Raw genomic sequence first — 14,251 nt, 5'->3', positions numbered from 1 at the left:
GTTTATAAGTAGTCATACACAGGCAAAATTTTGGTGGATAAGCATACAGAGGAAAGATAAAAGCTGATCCAACTCAGCAGGGCTATTCGGTCACCACAGCAGCAATCACAATCACAGGTGGCAAACCCAAGAAAATACAACGCGGCAAGCATAAAGACGTTTTCTCCAGCATTAAAGCAAAGTGGCTCAACCGACTCACTGACCTCCAAAGGTCAAATTATCCTATGACAGACATAAAGAGCATTTATGCTGCATTCAAAGTTGTAATAACTTCTTTTCTACTTTCTGTACGAAGTTATGAAGATATTTCCTCTCTCAGATGACTCAATGCCTGAGATATTTTGTATAAACATTCCTATAAAGTCCCCTTCGCATGAGCTTGAAAGGGTTGTTGTTGATTTCTCCTAAAGAAATTCTTATGTTGTAATCCTTTCAGAAGTCTAATAAAGAAAGTGATGGAATTTCTTGGATTTCTGAAGTGTTGAATGCGTTCTGGTGTCTGTTGATAACTGCTGGATTCGTGTGTATTTCACCATACAATAAGTCTCTGTAACTCTCTCTGTCATTTAGTTGTTTTGTTAAAATCCATATGTGTTATCTGATTTTCAATACTAAGCAACAAGGAAAAAGAATAACTTTCAGGATTTATTCACTGAGTACCCTGAGTTCAAACTGTGTTGTTTATGAATGTTTTCTTCAGCTGTAATCTAGATAAGTGTAATTCTTAATTGTTGCACTTTCAGAATACACCTTTCACAGTGGCCTTTGTCACAGGAATTCAAGTTATGCTCCTGTGCAGTGTGTTCACCTTTCACCTCACCAACTTAATAGAAAATTCTTAATTGCTTTCTATTGGTTGACATACATCACCATTTAAGCTAATTTTGTTTGTCTAAAATACACAATAGGCCCTGCAGTTTGAACACCACCAATCCTGCATATCAAGTCATTTCACAACTCCAGACTCCATTGCCCAATGGTATTTCACTATCTAAACACTATATCATAAGACCTGAAAGAAATCCTTCAACCAAAACATAAACCAAAACCTGAGCATAATAGCTAGCCTAAAACACCATTATAACAGAGACAAATCATAAAGAGAGAGCCCTCTCTGATTACAGTTTGGCTAGAAACTGTGATCCAAAGATTGGTTAGTGGTTACCCCGGCCGTATTCCCTTGGGAGTCATAGGGAACAACCTGGGTGTTAACATAATTGGCGACTCCACTGGGGAGTGCTTGAGATTTTCTTTTACTATATATCTTCCTTAAGCTGCTATCAAGCCTGAAATAAGTCAAGAGACCTTTAATCTGTTTCTGTATTACATTAACAGTTTTGAGGAGGAGCTTGTTTTGGGAATCTTCATCTTAGCTCTAAGAATATATTACCATTCCAAAATCTTCATCCAGTCCCTTCAGATATAAAAATTTCCCACAAAATCCTAAAAAACAGTTAGAAGCTGGCTCCTAAGAAAAATCCTCGGCATACTAGGGCTAATCCTGACCCAAATCCACCCATCATTGTTGATAATCCAAATACCATCCCTAGAAACACCAGGAAGAAAAAAAAGCAGGATCACCCCGCTGTTTTGACCTCAAGTGCAGATTTTCCCAACTTTTCTACTCCACTTAAAGTCCTCTTTAGGTCTGTTCCAAGTTCCCCTAGTTCACCATCTACATCTCAAGGTTCTCCTCCCCCATCATCATCCACTGCACATATCCCCTTGAACCACACTTTAGGTTCAGCTTCGCCTGTTACCCCTGTGGTACCCACTGTTCCTATTATCCCAGCAGCACCTATTAATACACCCAACCCTCCGAATATGGCAAATAGATATGCACCCTTGCAGCTACCTGCTAATCCTGCAGCTCTACCCCAGGATTACCAAACCAAAATCACATATTTTGACTCCACTGGCCCTTACTCTGCTATTCAACATGCTAAGAGGATGCAAGATCACTTTGAAAACTATGAGATAGATGATGACAGTGTGAGGATGAGAATTTTTGTCCAAAGCCTGACAGGTGATGTTAGAACCTGGTTCAGGTCGATTGCTGCAAATACTATCACAACCCCTGATGAGCTTTATCAGGCCTTTACTACCAGATGGGAGAAGAAGAAAGATCCCCTGCACATACTTGGTGAATATGAAACAATCAAGAGAGGCCCTCAAGAGACCGTTCTGGAGTACTGTGCTAGATTTAACAATGTGTACAATGCAATACCACAAAACCTAAGACCTCCTCCTGATTTGGCCTTGTACAAGTTCCCTGATGGATTTGATTCTGACATGGCATATCAGTTGAAGGAAAGAGAACCTGAAACCCTTGAAGACGCCCAGAAGGCTGCTGTCACAGTAGAAACAAACCTGATTGCCAAAAGAAACAGGGCAAGGTTAGAAAAGAGAAGCATATACAAAGAAGAACCCACAGCCTTTGATCAAAAGCTTGATGCCATACTCAACAGCATGAAAAGATTGGGTGACAGGGTGGAATCAGTTGAAAGAAAAGCATCATGGGAAGCACCACAAAACAATCCTCCTAAGAATCCAAATTTTAGGAGAAATCCAAACCCGAACGTTGGCAGGGCAAACCCTGATCCAGAAATCAGACCCCCTTTTCAAGAAAATTATGCAGAAACTTCCACATCAGCAGAGCCCAATGAAGATCCTGAGATTAATTTAATAGGGCTAGATGGTGAAAGTCAAGTTTTCTTAACACAAGAAGATCATGAGGATGAGGAAATCAAACTGTTCCAAACTAAATCAGGTGAATCCTTTGACTTTAAACAAGGCTATGACACTGCTGTTTATGAAGTCCATAAACAGTACAAACTAAGGAGCAGAACTGTGAATGTCAACCAGCCTGAAAAGAAAAAGGATAATCAGCAGCCTGAAAGAATTATAGTCACACAACCTAGTGACAAACTAAAATCACCTACAGAAGAAGTGATTGTTGAAGAAATCACTGAGCCACTGTCCTTAAGACAGCAGTCTCTGGACACTTCGTCTTCTCATCCTAATTTAAATGTTACTCCTCAAGAGATGAGTAAAAAGGATAAATCTCAAAGTCAAGATAAAAATCTAGAAGGAGACTTAATGAACAAGGAAAGGACTGTCACCTACAACCACAAGGCCCAATCTGAAAAACCCTTTGAATTGGAAACTGAAATTGGCAAAATAAAAATAGCTATTCCTCTCTTGGAATTAGCCAAGCATGATAGCTATAAATTGCAAATCAAAAGGTCCCTTCAACTTACTAGCAACAAAGATGATGTCAATGTACTGGATGACATCCCAGAACTCCTCTTTGGCCCAAAAGTGGATGGAAAAACAGTAGTCACAGAGGTACTGCCTTTCTATGTCAGTTTACATATTCATGACAAAATAATACATAATGCAATGTTTGACTCAGGTGCCTCTCACAATCTTATGCCAAAAGCAGTCATGGAGAGATTGAATTTAGACATAACAAGACCATAGAAGGATCTGTTTTCCTTTGACTCCAGCCAAGTCAAGTGTCTAGGTCTCATAAAAGACTTATGTGTGTCTCTAGTTCAATACCCAAACAAGACAATCCTAATGGATGTGGTAGTTGCTGATATCCCACCTAAGTATGGAATGATGTTATCAAGATCATGGGGGGGCAAACTCCAAGGTTCCCTACAATTAGACATGTCATATGCCACCATCTCTGTGTTTGGGCAACCAAAAAGACTGTATAGAGAAACACAAATGAAGTACATGGTCAGAAGCGAAGAAAAACCTCAAAATTTTCCTATATATGCTGTCCATTCAGACATAGACTCATACATTCTCTTCAATGATACAACCACTCCCTCAAAAGGTGAAGTTGAAACCAAGATATTCATACAGGAGGAAGATGCAAATGAGAGTGATATCACTCATGAAACAACAATCAATCAAACATTTGATAGTGCTGCTGCCTTAATTGTCAAGAACATCCAATTAAATGATGAGACTGTCCTAGAAGACAAGCTAGAGAAAAAACCACAATTGCTACTTATATTACCAGCCCATGAACAGATCATAAAACCTCCTCCCCAACAAGATATTCTATGGTTCCTTGAATTTGATGGCTTGGTCAACAAATTAGGGGCAGGAGCTGGAGTCTAGGTACACAATAAAGAAAATAGTTATGCAGAAGGCAGAGCCTATAGATTGAATTTCAGATGTACTAATAACATGGCAGAATATGAAGCTCTTTTACTAGGACTCAAGTTGGCAAAATTCTTACAAGCTGCCAGGGTTTCAATCATGGGAGATTTAGATTTAGTTATCCAACAAGTGAAAGGAAACTTTGTCACCAATGACAAAAGACTAAGGACTTATAGGTCTGCTGTTGTTGAGGTACTAAACTTTTTCTCTGAATTCCAAATTACTAAAATTCCCAGAACCCAAAATCTACATGCTCATAGTTTAGCCACCTTTGCAAGTACCTACAAGTTGCCCTTTGAGCCCCACCATTGTTTTACAGTGGAGGTAAAACACAGACCCTCCATACCAAACAACATCAATGATTGGCAAGTATTTGAGGATGACAAGCAAATAAACCATTTTTTAACTCTACAGCAAGAATTTGCAGGATTAAATATTGACAATGAGTCAGCAAGTCAATCACAAATGCTTGAGTCAGCAAGTCAAACACAAATACTTGAGTCAGCAAGTCAATCACAAATACTTGAGTCAGCAAGTCAATCACAAATACTTGAGTCAGCAAGTCAATCACAAATACTTGATGGAGCAAGTCCATCACAAATACAGTTTCAACAGACTGCTCAGCCAATATCACCTAGAACTGCAAAACAAATGCTGAATCCAACTATTTTCAATATAGAAAGCATCCAGCAAATCCAACAAGTTGACTGGGAAGAGGGAGTGTCCAGTGCTGAAACTGAAATCATTGAGCTAAAAGACAATTTTCTACCAACAGGTCTAACCCCACTAGAGGACATCTTTGATTCAAATGATATTCCCAGAAAACCAAAAATGCAGCCCCTAAATGCAGCCATTGAAGAATGCAACATAGGTACAATTGACAAACCCAAGATAATTAAATTATCTGCTTCCTTACCTCCTGACCAAAAGCCAAAATACATTGACCTCTTCAAAGAGTTCCAGGATGTTTTTGCATGGAGCTATGAGGACCTAAAGTCCTATGACACCTCTGTAATCCAACACACTATCCCTCTCAAACCTGATCAAAAGCCCTTTAAACAAAAACTGAGGAGAATCAATCCTATGCTTCTCCCAGCAATGGAACAAGAGGTACATAAAATGTTCAAAGCAGGCATCATAGCACCAATCAGATTCTCTGAATGGATTTCCAACTTAGTCCCTACAAGAAAGAAGACAGGTGAGATCAGGCTGTGTGTGGACTTAAGGAATCTAAACCAAGTATCCTTAAAAGATAACTACCCCTTACCCAAGATGGATCACATTCTTCAAAGGGTGGTAGGGGCCTCAAGGATCTCATTACTAGATGGGTTTTCCGGTTTCAACCAGATCTTAGTTCACCCTGATGATCAGGACAAAACAACATTTACAACCCCATGGGGAACGTTCAAATATGTAAAAATGCCTTTTGGGTTGAAGAATGCCGGGGCAACATTTCAAAGAGCAATGGACATTGATTTTTCCAAAGAGATTCATGACTTCTTAGTCATTTACTTAGATGATCTCACACCTTTTTCAAAATCTGACCAAGAGCATCTCAAGCATCTAAGACAGATCTTCCTAAAATGCAGAAAATATGGAATCTCCTTGAACCCTAAGAAATCCCTCTTTGGTTTAGAAGAAGGCAAGCTCTTGGGACACATCATCTCAAAAGATGGCATTAGAATTGACCCAGATAGGATACAAGCTATCCTGCAAATGCCTCACCCAAGGAATGTCAAAGAATTACAAGGATTCTTGGGAAAAATCAATTTCTTGAGAAGGTTTATCCCAAACCTAGCAGAGCTAACCAGATTATTAAATAACATGTTGAAAAAGGATTCAAAAGTGAAATGGACTGTTGAAGCCAATCAAGCATTTGAAGGTAGAAAATTGGCCCTTACCCAGACCCCAGTCTTGACCAATCCTCAGTTTGACAGAGAATTTATCATTTTCTCTTTTGCTTCCCAACATACTATTGCTGCTGTTTTATTACAAAAGGATGACCAAGGAAATGAGAAGCCAATTGCTTTCTTTAGCAAAGCTCTCAGAGATGCACCTTTGAAGTATCAAATCATGGAAAAACAAGCTTACGCTTTAGTCAAAGCAATTAAATACTTTAGGATTTATATCCTTTATTCTCATGTCAAAGCATATGTGCCAAGCCCTATTGTCAAAGACATTCTCACCCAAGAGAATTTAGAAGGCAGAAGAGGAAAATGGATTGCCAGCATCTTGGAATTTGACATTGAGATAAAACCTAAAAAACTAATAAAAGGGCAAGGCTTGGCCAAATTAATGACAGAAACAAATTTTCAAGCCTTAGACATCAATCAGCTGGACAGTGAAACAGAGCTGGCGACTCCAAAGATCAATGTAGCCTTTGAACAATCCCCCTGGTACTCTGATATCTGTTATGTGTTACAAAACCTGTGTGCTCCCCCAGGACTGTCCAAAACTAAGTGTAGGTTCTTAAAAATGAAAACATCAAGATTTTGTGTGATAGATGGCAATCTGCTTTGGAAGAACCATGAAGGTATATTGCTGCACTGTTTAATTGAAAATGAGATTAACAATATCATGCAAGAGTTTCATGCAGGAGACTGTGGTGGACACTTGTATTGGAAGTCCACTGTGGATAAAATACTAAGGGCTGGATACTACTGGCCCACCATGTTCTCTGATGTCAAGAAATTTATCACATCATGTCATAAATGCCAAGTGTTTGAGGGAAAGAGACAACTGCTGCCACTTCCTTTAAGGCCTATTGCAACAGAGAGACCTTTTCAACAATGGGGATTGGACTTCATTGGGGAAATTCATCCCTCATCTTCAGGCCAACATAGATGGATCTTAACAGCCACAGACTACTTCACTAAGTGGATTGAAGCTGCCCCATGCAGACAAGCAAATGATTCAGTAATCATTCAGTTCTTGGAGAACAACATACTGGCTAGATTTGGCTGCCCTGATAAAATTATTACAGACAATGCTGTTGCTTTCAGATCCAAGAAAATGGTGAATTTCTGTCACAAATTTCATATTACTTTGGGCCATTCTACTGCATACTATCCCCAAGGAAATGGCCTTGCTGAATCATCAAACAAAAGCCTTGTAAACATTATAAAGAAGGTACTTGAAGAGAACAAGAAGAACTGGCACAAGAAACTAGTCAATGCCTTATGGGCAGATAGACTAACAACCAAGAGATCAATTGGGACCAGCCCATATGAGTTGGTTTATGGATTAGAGGCCAAATTCCCCTACTCACTAGGAGTGCCTGTTATGACGCTTCTTCAAGAAAGCCAAGCTGAACCAAATAATATGCAAAGAAGGATAAATCAAATCATATGTCTGCATCAAACTAGAGATCAAGTTTTCAACAGAGTTCAGATATTACAAGAAAAACTAAAGAAAGCCTTTGACAGAAGAACCAAAGCAGAAGATTTTAATGTTGGTGATAAAGTCCTCAAGTGGGATGCAAGAAGAGAAGAGAAAGGTAAACATGGGAAATTTGATTCCTTATGGAGAGGAGCATTTGCTGTCCAAGAAGTACAAGGTAACAACACTTACTTCCTAAAAATTCTTAGTGAAACTGACTTGGATGAAGGTCCTGTGAATGGCAGGATGTTGAAGCACTATTTTGAATACCACCCCTAAGTGCAGCATGAGCTTCCATTGTACATACCCAAATGTATATATTACTTTCTGTTTAAAATTTGTAAAATGCAGTTTCTCAAGTGTTATTAGTTGGTCAGCAAAAGGAGAAAAGAATCAGAGGTTTACCAAGAAGAAAAGTACACAATTTGGGCACTTCAAGGCAGCAAAACTTCAAGTCCATAAAAGCAGTAAAAGGCCAAGGCATTCTGACCTGCTGTTCTTGGTATTTCAAATGAAAAACCATCCCCATGTGGAGCCACTGTTAGCTACCTATACCAATAGGTTTCATATTTCATGATTGGCTATGAAAGGACCAAATATGCTCTGCTTTGATGACTCAAAAATCACATATTTCCTAGAGAATCTGATCTGTGCTTATAGCTTGGTATGGACTCAAAGTTTTGATGGATGGTCCAAAAGTCTAATCTGGATCATTCCATGGTTTAAATTTGCAGTTGTAGAATAGAGAAAGGAGTCTGTCCAAACTGTTTAATCTTGGCAGACAAGTAGTTCAGGTAGAGAAGAAAGGGCTCCCAACAGCTTAATCTAGGACCTTGGAAGAGATAAGGGTAGAAGTAGATAGAAAAAACAAAGGAAAAGCCAAAGAAAGAAAAGGCAAGTAAGGGTCTGCAAGTCCAAGTGCACCCTCTAAGAAGAAATAAAAAATGCTAGGCAAGTAGTTGGGTAAGTAGTTGGGGTTGCAGAAAGGTAATCTTTACCATTGCAGATATGTTAACTGTGCTTACCAAGGCAAAGTCTATTAATTGACAAGGTGTTTATCTTCATCAAGTTACAGCAAGGAGCATGACTAATCTCCCTCCCTCCCCCTTTCTTTTCATTACTAAAATCCCCTTATCAGCTGAGATTCATGGAAGAAGATCATGGTTTCATGGTGGTTCTTGTTCATTCAAAAGCCACATTTCTTGTGTAAAAATCTTTTCATTTTGATCTACTCTTTAAACCAAGTGTTTTGCAAACAAATTCAGTATTTTCCCCTTTCATTTACCCCATCCATATTAACTCTAACTTTACTATGTAAATCCCTATATCACCTTTCCCCTACTAGTATTAACACCATGGTGTATAAACCCCAAAATTTGTATAAATATCCCTCCTTTTTGGCATTATAGCCAATAAGTTCTCTGTCAGGGATCAAATGGCATCTGGTCACTTTGATGAACCTAACCCTAACCCCCTCCTCTGAATTCAGTTGGCCCCTTGAAAAACTTCATTTGCTAAAAAGTCTCACAAATGACCTGGTTTTGCCTATACCCACTTCATTTACAAAATAACTCCTAAATACCTATTTCATTCTCTTATCCAAAGTATTGGGGCTGTCTTATTGTGCATAAGAAAAACCCTATACAAGCCCTTTTACCCATAACCCCTTTCAAATCACGAAAAGACCCAAAAACCCACTTTTGACCGCCTAAACCAAAGTCGGCGCATGCATTTGGTTTATTTTTTGAAATACATTGAAAACATTGTAAAAACCCATATCCGAAGGTTTCCGCCCGCATGCATATCCCCCGAACATATCTTTCCCCCGTCCACCGTCGGATCAGATCCAAGAGATCCGACGGTCCGTATTAATATCGGAGCGGCCCCCGCGACAGAGGTTTAGCGCCCGAGAAAGTGACGTTGCGTTACGTCAGGGCGCGGCCACGCGTCGCCCATTGAGGGCTCTCGGAGCAATCTCTTACAATTGCGGGGCCATATCATAACTGCCCCGAGAAACCGCGGCGGCTAGGGCTAAACCGTAACAGTTAGGTCCCTCACCGCCCGGTTTGATGGTCCAGCGTAACCTCCACGTCATCACCCTGCCTGCCACCGCATCACACTTTTGTCCGCATCTGTGCCAACGTGCCCGCCACCTCATTACCCCGTGGACCAATGGCAGCCCGCCACCTCATACGATAACGTCATGTTGACGTCATCCAAGGCTGACCCACCCTATGACGTCATGCTGACGTCATCACAAAAAGAGCGCCAAATTGCAAAAAGTCCATATTTAGCCAAAAAAGCGCGTTTTTTGTACTTTTCGCTCATTTGCTACTGTTTCCTTTGCATGCTATTTTTACGTCCTGAACTGCGCCACCTACAGGAAACGACCCGAAGACCTCCAGAGCACCAATTCCACCCACAGTTACGACCTCTGTTCGCGGTTAGCTAGGTATTTCTCATGGTTCATCCTCCATACGCCTGAAATTCACTGTAAATTGCTCAGAATGCTTAAGGAACACTGAAACTCACTATTTCACCGATAGCTTTCCTCTGCAAGCACTTTTAATTACAATTGCAACCTTGAAACCACCAACAGAGCCTTCATTTCCCAAGCTTTGGTCAAAAAACTGAAAAATGCTTGCGCAAACGTGAGGTAGTTGGTCAAGTTACTTAAAACCTGCCATAGAAGACAGAGGGAGACCAGGCATTGGTCTTATTTATAATCCGAGCAGTATTTCAATTGCTGCGTGTCCATTTCACCCTCTGCTCCCCATAATTCACAGTTGCATTGCAAAAACTCACCTTTGTGCTGTACTGCTCACTTGAAACTAATTCACCTGCAAGACAGAAACTGAATAGACCATGGAGACTCCAATTGCACTGAACATCAAGCCTCTCAATGCCCCTCACCAGGAATTAGAATGGAAAGCCCTGGGAGATATGGATTATCAAATGCTAGACTAGTTTCCATTGGGCTCCAAATATAATATTCAGATGCTGAATGAGTTGAAAGCCCAGCACCTTAGTGGGGCAGACATCTTAGGGATTTGGGACTCAAACTTGCCCATCTACAACCTCCCCCAGGTAAATCCTATGCCAAAGTTGATCTACAGATGCCAGGAGTGCTATGACCCAGGCCAAAGAGCCGTGCTCAGCCCTACAGGCTCAATTCTGTTCCATATCACCCCAGAGAGTATAAATGAGATGCTGCATTTCCGCACTGCAAAGCCATTGACCCCCCTCCACATGCAGAACTTGATAAAGAAGGGGAACAAGTTGTCAAATGACCAAGTCATCAAAATCAACCAGCTGTTTGTACAACCAGGCTCTGAAGCCATCAGAACTCCTCCTATTGGATATTTGTACTTGAATGAATTGGGGAGAATGCTAGTAGATTTGATCAGCTATGTCCTAGGGTTCAAAGGACTGGAGGATGTGGATGAAATCATAATGGCAATGTTGTCCATATTCTCTCCTGGTAAGCCCCCAGCTGTACATTATGATTATGCCACATATATTGCAGATAAGATCCATGACCAACTCATGAACTTGAAGAGGGAAAGACTGTTCAGATATACTTCATACATATACCACCTATTCTTGTTTTATCAGCCAGCCAGCTTCTCTATTCCCTTGAACTTGAAGCAACTCAATGCCCAGGGAAATCCAAGGTCAGTTGTGTTTTGGACCTCTGTCTTTCATTGTGCCTCTGTATCACCATATACATACTCCGAGTTCATTGACTTATTCATTCATCCATCCATGACAGTATTGCATGGTGTTCCTCCTCCAAGGTTAACTGATGACATGAGGAGAATTCTCCACTTGAACAAAACCTACAGCATTGGTAATTGGTACCTCTACCAAGACCACACAGTCATCAGAATATATGGCTGTGAGTTGAAGCCTTTTAGGTTGCCAAGGTATGTCCCCATGAGGCTTTTTGCCTTAGAATATTTCAGGCAGTTTGGGAATGCCGACTACCTCCACTTTCAAAGCAAGAACAAGAAGTCACAGTTAAAAGTAAGGAGCCAGCTGGGCCCTTTCCTATACAACAGAAAAGAGGAGGGGTGGAAAGAGGCAAACAGTATCCTAGAGGCCCTCAAACTGCAAACTAGCTTTGAATGGATACCCTGTGACCCCAATCAGTTTGTCTCCCTCAGGAGGATAAAATACAAATTGGGCAGCTATTCACACGTGAGGCAACCTGAGATTGAGCAGTATGCTAATACATTAAGCTGAGAAGAAGGTACCCTAGAAGAGGAAATTACTAGTGAGGAGCTGCTAGAGAGAGAGGCTAGAAATATTCAAAAGGAAGCTGACTTAGAAACTTGTGGACAGGTTCCCCTCTCATACAAAAAACAACTTGGAGCAGCTGCCTCATCCTCAACAAAGCATCATCAAGCTGCCATGAATCCTCCACAGACAGTCAACAAGGGCAAAGAAAAGCAGGTGGAACAACCACCTCCTATGACCGAAGAGGAAATGGAAACCCTAGTGCAGCAACAAGAAGAGATGGAGCAGCAGGGTGAAGGGCAGCAGCAAGGGGAGCAGCAACAACAAAAAGAACAAAGGCAGGAACAACCTGCCCAGCAAAAGCAAACAGTGGAAGCCCCTAAATCCACTGAACAAACTGAGCCTCCAAGGCAAGAGACTTTAGCTGAGGCATCCACACTCCAGACACCACAAAAGGAGGACACAAGCAGGAAAAGGGATAGAGAAACTCCCCTTACAACGTCAGCAACTCATGGGGAGAAGAGGCAGAGAATCAATCCTCTTTCAGAGGAAGAGATGCCAATAGGGCAGCCGCTGGGTATGGTCCCACCCAGCAGGGAAACATCAGCAAGTTCCTTTCAACAGGAACAGGATAGGGCAATGGGAGGAGAAGTAAGTTCCTCCAGGCAGCAAAGGGAAGGTGGGCCTAGTATTAAACAACAGTTCATCGATATTAAGATGAGAAATGAGCCCATCAAAAGACAGCTGTACAACCATCTGCTAAACTTGGCTCCCACCAATCAGCAAAGACTCATGTCTGCATATGATGTGCAGGGAGGCAAAATGATCATGAGTCATTTCATGCCAACAGCAGTACAGCCCCAAACTGCCTCTGATTATTTGAGGACTAACTTGGAAGTCCTTGCCAAGGATATCCACCCAATGGACAAAATAGAACTGCACAAGCAAATGGGTGAGATGGTCTATGCTTCTCTGGCAGACCAGACCTTGGATAACTATAGGCTACAAAATAGCCTTAACAATACAGCCTCTCAACTAGAGTTAGAGAGGGCATCATCCCAGGCAAAGGACAACAGAATAAGGTCCTTGGAAGAAATAATCATTGAGATTGGACATGATCCCAAAGATATCAAAGGGATCCAAGAGATATTGAAGTTGAGGGATGCTGACATGGCAGCATTGAGGAGAAAGATGAAACTCCCTGCCACAATCCACCCTCAAACAGATGATGTGGCCCAGCAAAGGCATGATCAAGAGGCCACAACCCTGTTGATATCTCTATACAAGGAGCTAATCCGGACTCAAGACAAACTAGGAGAATCAGAGGCTGCAAAGGTAGCACTACAGGCAGCATTGAAACAAAAAGAAGAGGGTCAAACCTCCCAGCCTCCTCCTGAAATAATCAATCTTGAAGAAGCTGCTCCAACAACTGCCCCTCCTCCTCAGCAAACAGGGCCTACAACACCAACTACATCAACAATTGCACCAGCAACAGAACATACTCATAGTTTGGATATGCAGAAGCTCCAAAATGAAATTCAATTCCTGGAAGCTCAAATGTTGGAGCTCAATTCAGCCAAAGAATCTTTGGCTAAAATAAATGAGAGACATGATAAGAGCAAACAGAATGCAGCTGAAAAGGAACGAGAGATAAAATCTCTAAAGAAAAGGATAACTGAGCTTGAGAAGGAGCTCACACTAGAAAAGGTAACAGCAGAGCTAAAAGCAGTCCTTTGGGGCAATATTGGCCGGTCTATCACCAATCAGTGGCAGTACATTGAGACTATAGATGAACAAACAGTACTCATTACAAAGGCCAACAGGGAAATACACAGAGCTAGTGCAAGCCTTGGCAACATGCCTGATGCTGCCACCAGAATGATAAATATTTTAAATAACAGGACAAGCTCTCAACTGGCCACCATGGGAATTGCTCACAGGACTGAGACAATCTCAATGGTTAAAAGGGTCCTGACACTACGAAACCTGGTTGGAACACTGGAAAGAAGAACCCAGGATATGCAGACTGAAATCAACAAGTTCATGGACGGATTTCAGGCATTACAGAACAGAGGCCTCCCCAGCATATTAAGCAGTGTAGGAAGATTGCTTACCCTTGAAAACTACATCAAAAGGGTTGATGCCCATGCTGCAGGACAAATTGCAAGACAGCCCAGCACTTCAGCAGAATCAGGGCCAGCATCAGGGCAAACTTTATACAATAGGGTGGACAACCTATTTTTTATTATGAATGAGATCAATCATCTGTTTGATGTGCCTCCAAATTTCTTTAAGTATACAGAAGCAGATGAAACCATAGAGGCAATTGTGAAGCACCAATTGCCCACACAGGAAGTCTGGAAAAATTTGACACAGATAATATTGTCAAGCCAGAACCTGTAAATGTAAATTTTCGTCCAGTTTATAAGTAGTCATACACAGGGAAAATTTTGGT

This window comes from Pinus tabuliformis, chromosome 6 (assembly GCF_031772625.1).
Source record: "Pinus tabuliformis cultivar Carrire ecotype Pingquan chromosome 6, CPIR1, whole genome shotgun sequence".
Lineage (NCBI taxonomy): Eukaryota > Viridiplantae > Streptophyta > Pinopsida > Pinales > Pinaceae > Pinus > Pinus tabuliformis.
The sequence above is the reverse complement of the archived record's forward strand: the minus strand, read 5'-3'. Positions refer to the sequence as shown.